This window comes from Poecilia reticulata, chromosome 23 (assembly GCF_904066995.2).
Source record: "Poecilia reticulata chromosome 23, P_reticulata-male-v2, whole genome shotgun sequence".
Lineage (NCBI taxonomy): Eukaryota > Metazoa > Chordata > Actinopteri > Cyprinodontiformes > Poeciliidae > Poecilia > Poecilia reticulata.
The window spans coordinates 12957976-12964707 of NC_088852.1; positions in this window are offsets into that span (position 1 = coordinate 12957976).

Here is a 6732-nt window from a genome sequence, read left to right on the forward strand (position 1 = left end):
CAAATGCGTATTTCACAAATTATTTTGCATTGGATTGCACCACTTTGGGACTCTCAGTGTGCGTCTAAAGCTCACAGTCTGTCGTAAACACGGAACATTTTGTTCTAAAGAAACCAAAAATGTTGCTACCCAGATGATTCTTATTATTTTTTTCTTTTTGTCGGGTGATTTTACATTTTTTTCTTTTTCGGAGAAATTGTTGCCAACAAAAATAAGAAAAAAATGTCAACTGCGTGCTTTTTTTTTTTTTTTGTTCTTTTTCTTTAAGGTAAAAAAATTTGACGGTTGCTTTGCTGTTGTAAAAGGATGTGCCTCTATTAACTTATTGTAAAGTATTTGCATTACTTTATATGTGAAGAAAGACATGCAGAGTGATTGTGAAGTGACACATTCTGTGGTGAATATTTGCCTTTTTTAACGTAACCCTTTTCTAACTTTTGTAGCTGTAGACTTGAAAGACATTTCTCCCTTCAGTTTTTTTTTTTCTTTTTCTATGATCGCTTATTTTTTCTGGGTAGCACCGGGTAGTTTTGATATACTTCATTTTGTACTTTACTGTAGTGTTATTTTTTAATGGGAGGGGCATACAGAATATTGCTGGGAGTTTTTTTGTAGCAAAAGAACAATAAAAATACAAAATAAACAAAGTGAAAGTGATTTTTGATCCATTTCAGTCCGTTTAATACTTTATGTTTTGCTTAAAAGTAAACACTAAAGGCTGCGTTTGTGTTTCTGATATTAATTTCCATCTCAAAAGCTCATTTTCTCTCTTCTGACAAACTAAATAGATTTGTAACTGATACAGGAATGATAAAAAATGTGTGCGTTAATATTTTACATTCTTAGCTGAAATGCAGAAACGCTGAAGGCTAAATTTAAATCCCAGTTGTTGCACAATACATAAAACTTGGATAAGAGTGAAAATATTTGAATTAAATGCATGACTTCTGTTTTTATAGTGCAGATGTTGGCAAGTTTACTGTAACTTCGACCTCTCCCTCTCCCCCAAAAAGAATAAGTTACCCAAGTTCAATAAGTGTATGCATATAGAAAGCAGTTACACAAATGTGGGATATGTAAAAAAAAAAAAAAAAAGGTAGATTCATACTGTTTGATTTAAATACATGGAAAGTTTGCTTTACAGTTCCAGGAAGTCAAAATAGCAAGTCGGCTGCATTAAGACAAAAGTCAGGGAGAGTTAAATTTGTTCTGGAACGCAATAAAACTGAACGTAAAGTCTGAATTTTGTAAAAGTTTCTGTTAAGTCACATTGTAATGTAAAAACACACACTTCACATTTTGAGCAAAAAAGGCATATTTCCCAGTGCAAATTGAGCCAAAAACATGACTTAACTGTGTTTGGACAAGAAAAAGAAAAAAATCTCAAAACACACAATTTTGTTTTGGAAACATTAATTCAGCTTAGACCTTCAATTAATAAAGGAGCTGCTGGAGTCTTTGTTTATAAGCTTTTTCCTTTTATAATAGAACTCTAGGAAGTGAAATTATTCTTTTTTTACTGTGATGGATGAGTGCGCTTTTGAATTTAGTCTCGTATCTAAGGTATTACAAAGTGTCTCGGAGGACTTTCAAGAGATTTTTTGCTGGAATATCACCGTCCTTGATCAATTGTTCTCATCTCTGGTTGAAAATGAGTCATTATGCTAAAAAATAGACAAAAAACTTCTGGGGCTTCGGGGTGATTAATAATAGATGCCATAATTTAATGTTACACTTGTATACACACCAAAATTGAGTTAAGTTTGGTTGGTGGGGGGAAGTTTATCAACTTTTTTTCCGTTATAGCTAACAAAATTATGTTTACAGTCATTTTATCTTCCCAGAAACTGGTTTATACTTTTAAAAACATCTTTTATTTGGATATTTAGAGTGGAATTTCGACAGGAAAAGCTGACCATGGCTGGCAAGATTGTTTGTTTTTTTTACAAAGCAACAAATGAAAAATGCAATTTTTTCAAAGCACAATTGCTAGTAATTACCAATTCAGACAAATTTTTAGAAACTTATAAAACGACCTGGAAATATTCTCAGTTTCATGTTATTTTAATATATTGAAAAATCTGCTGCCGCACACCTGATTTAAATGAATGGCTGATTAACGAGCACTACGGCAAGCGGGAGGAGAAACAATCACCTGTGTCAGGTGTGCTGGAACAGAGACACACCTAAAATAAGAAGGAGTCTATTTAGAGCAGCAAGAAACCAACAGGTAGCTACATGTGAACTCATTTAAATTTAAGCTGTGTTGGTTAATTTTTTTTGTTAGCTTATGCACTTATAATTAAGATATGTAAATTTTGACCGGGGAAAAAAGTTTGTTTATAGCGCAAATGTTAGCTAAAACCCAACATTTTGTATCAATATTTGAAAAACAGAGAAACAAACCTTCATAAGACGTATAGAAAACAGGCAAAGTTGAATAAATGTGTTATCTGGACTGCAATGAATCATAATTGTGAAGTTTGAATTAAACTGTGCGAGGTTCTTTTTGTTTTAGCTATCAAAGACATATTTGCCATTAGCTTATCTCTTCGAACAGAAGAGGCTGCAATTACGGTTCTGTCCTGAGAGGGTCGCTGTGGTTCTACATAAAAAAAAAATTCTTCCCGCATCGTTCACAAACCCAGCAGACCTGCATGTCCACCTGCTCTTTTCAGCCAGAGCCACTTTTTTTCCCCCTTCCAATTGGGGAATTAAAAATCAGCATATAAACTGTACTGAAACGGCAAAGAGTCAAATTGGGAAGAATGCGAATTGTTGCTATATCAAGTTGGAAGACATGGCTTTCTGGTTTTGGTTGTGGTCCTCCTTCACACCAGCCAAAACCTTGTTTATGCCAGAGGCTGGCCGTCGTCTCCTTCACAGAGTCAGCACACAGCTGTCCTCTGTAACTGCTTTAAGTGTTTACATGCTTATGATCAGGTGAAAGTTAACAGGAGTGTATATGGTGCTGCTGTGTGGGCAGGCTTTGAACCTGCAGGGCCTCGCTCCTGGAGTTACCTCCACAAGCCCCCTCACCACCATCGATGACGCACAACCTCACGAGCCAAAGCCGGGTTTGCCTCTGATGCAAATTCTGCAGCTATCTGTTGAAATATGCATTTTACTTAAGCCCGACGCAGCTTTAGTCATTTGCCGCTTCTGACATTCAGAGAGGTAAACCCGCTTTATGAGGATTAAATGAGCCAGTAATGGGTGGGGGGGCCTTGGGATATGGAAAGCCACCTTCAAGACGCGTTAAAAGACATCTCCCATCTTCATAAACAATTGGAGCTAATGTGGTCGCACAAACAGCAGCAGCAGAGGAGCATGTCTCCATCCCTCTCTCGTCTGTCTTCAACAGATACTAATTGTGTGGGGAGGTAAACACCGCAGTTGAGCGGAGAGGACGGCGAGTCAAGCGTGAATATCAATCTCCCCACATCAGTGTCATCAGATGACTTTGACTGAGCTGAGGTGGGCTCATTAGGGTGCGGCAGGCGCCAATAACATCCAGGTGGAGAGCTGCAGTGTTGTGGAAGCCTGTGGTTTGCAGATGTGTGTGTGTGTGTGTGTGTTTGTGTGTGACACGGTTCTGGATGTATAATCCAGCCCACCTTTGGCAGAGGTGTTGCAGAGTTCAGGGGAGGAAGTGTCATGCTCCCACACAGGGCCGCTGTCAGTATGAGGCATGAGCAGCCACACAAGTTCATGCACAAAGTGCGCCGCTGTCTTGACGTTTGCTTGGCTGCGCTCGCGAAAAGTTTTCACACCACTTTAGCTTTTCTCGCGTCTCGCCACGCTTACAGCCACAAATTTTGACGGAGATTCTCTGCATTTTATGTGATGGAGTAAGACAAAGTGGGGCACGGTTGTAAATTGGAAGGAGATGAACAGAAATTAGTCTGGTGACGGAATTCGTTGCATACTCATTTAAAAAAGAAAAAATGCCTTCAGCTCAGTCCGACTGGATGGTAAGCATCTGTTTTGTAAATGTATTTTTAAGGCTTGTCACAAATTCTCATCACAAATGGAGCCATTCTGACACATGGATATGGTTTGATGTAATGATGACTTTGGACACTGTCTGAAAACTCTGGAAAAACATGGAATTTACCTTTTGTTTTTTTTCTAGATATGGAGAAATGTCTGTGTATTTATAAAACTACTACCTGTCCTATTAAGTAGGTCATTGTGTTGATTGAAGGTGATAAATGCATGTAAGCACTCCAGTTTTCAGGACATTTTTTTATGTAAGAATGATCAAAACTATAATTTTCCATACACTTTAGAGTTATGTGCAACTTTATGTTGGTCAATCAGATAAAAATGCAACAAAATAAATTTAAGTTTGTGTTGATGATCATGTGGAAAGATGTGAACATATCAGATATGGGCACTATTTGCTTCAATGTTATGACTTTTTAGAAATCAAAGAGCTTTATTCAAAGAGAATCAGACATGCAGGAATAACTTTAAGAAAAAAAATGTGCTGTTTCACTTTGCAGATTCCACAATTTATGGGTTTTCTGTGCAATTCTAGACTTTGCAAATCTGTTACTTTACATAAAAAAGTAAAATTACAAACAATCCTGAGCATTCTGTTTATGAGTGTCATAGGAAAAACAGAGCTTCTTCAGATTCACTGTAATACAGACTGCTGCAGGAGGTCAGCATCTACTTTTTGCAGAACCTTGAATAATATGAATTACAACATATAATTTACCTTTTGGGATCACAAAAGTATTTAATTCTGAATATGTGACAACATTTTTGATTAGATTCTAAAATAACATTTGCCCTTTTAAATGTTGACTAAACTTTCATTCATTGCCATATATATATATAATTTTTTATTTTATTTTATCAGAAATGTCTGGAGTTTGATTCAAGTTAGCCATTAGCACAGAGGAGCTCCCATCGCCAGCTAACCTGGACCGCTCTGTGGCAGCTCAAACAACCAGAGAAAATGGCAGGAACACCAGGAGAGGTCAAATCAATACTTCCAGTACATTGGAGGAGAACAAAAGCAGTGGTCAGCCTGGCATCATGATGAGCTCAGCCTGGATGATAATGGCGGATGACTGCAGGTAAGGAAAGATTCCTAAAAAAAAAAATCCAGCCAAAGCAGTTGCAGTACCAACCTCTGTTAACTCTTCCAATAAGATCAGTTCAACACAAGAACTCGATCTTTGTTAGATATTTGAATATATTTATTGCTGTATATTTAAATACTTGCAGTACTTTTTTGAATTAGCCCCGTGTTGAGATAAAACTGCAAGGCAAGAATGTGTTGATTTTCATTGGTCAGGAAACTGCTACAGGAAAGTATCTACTGTTGAACCTGCTCATAACTAACATGTCTAACTAAACGGCATACAATAGTTAGAAATTGGTTTGTCTTGCAACAGCTATTTAAAACACAGCAGATCTGAGATGTCAGAGCTGCTTTGAAGTATAACCTGAAATAAAGTTATATTGATTTAAACAGTTTGAAAATATTGTAGATGTTTAATTCCTAAAGTTTTTGCTTTAATTTTAACTTGAAAAGCGTCAGATTCGAGACGAAAGTCCATAAACATACCTTTACGTTTGATTTTAATTACTTGTTCTTTTTTTTTTGCAAAATAGCCTCAAGCTTCAGGTTGGTTTGAGAAAAGTAGTTTTTTTGCTTTATGTTTGGGATTTTGTTTCTGGAAGATCAACCCTGCATTTAGCTTCACACAGTTTCCCCATCATCTCTGAGCAACTTTGTCTCACCAAAGAAAAGCTTCTGAACAGCATCATGCCTCTGACACAGTTTTATGGTAGAGAGAGAGATATTTGGTTGAAGTGGGTTTTATTTGAATGTACACACTTTTTATCTTTGTTTTGTTCCCAACTTTGAATTTGTGCAAACATTTCCCAAACCATTCTTCCACTTTGTGCACCAGTTTGTGTAGGTCTAACATAAAAACAAATGCACTGGAGTTTGAGGTTGAAATATGATAAAATGTTAAAAGGTTAGGTGGGAAATAAAACCTCAGGACAGTGAGTGAAAAGATTCCTCATTTTCTAATAAAAAACATTTTGATTACAGTGAATAAAATTGAATGTGGATGTGATTTTAGGGGCAGAAAATATTTTCTTAAAATTAATACGAGTCCATTGGAAAATTTGCAAAAGATGTCTGGAAGCTAATAAGAAAGAAATGGAGATTAAAAAAGTCAACTCCCACAGCACAATGCTGCCATCACCATGTTTTAGGTGGAAGTGCAGAGATAATTTTCAACATTTATTTAGATTTTTTTGCATGAATGTTTAACATCAACGTCTGATTGTTCCTCCCACTTCACAACTGCACACTACTTTGTGATGCTCTAGTACATAAAATGCCAACAATCAAAGAAAAATTTGAAAATTTTATGGAGGTGTTCATACATTTGGAAGGTTTATTTGGACTGAATCACCAGGTGTTTTTCCCTTGGAGACTGAAGCTTCAAAGAGCTTCCTCTGAGCACCAAAACACACACACACACACACACACACACAAAAAAAAAGAAATGCAGCGCCTAGACTTGTGTGAGTGAAGTTTCATGAGCGTGTGAGGTGACTTGTAAAGGAAACAGACTCTGAACCGTGCAACCATTCTTCTGCATTAAACATTTCGCAAACCCTCCACTTTCCATTTTGGGACCTGCACAAAAATATTCTCCAGCACCACTTCTCTCCTTCAAGCTTTCTTTTTTTGCT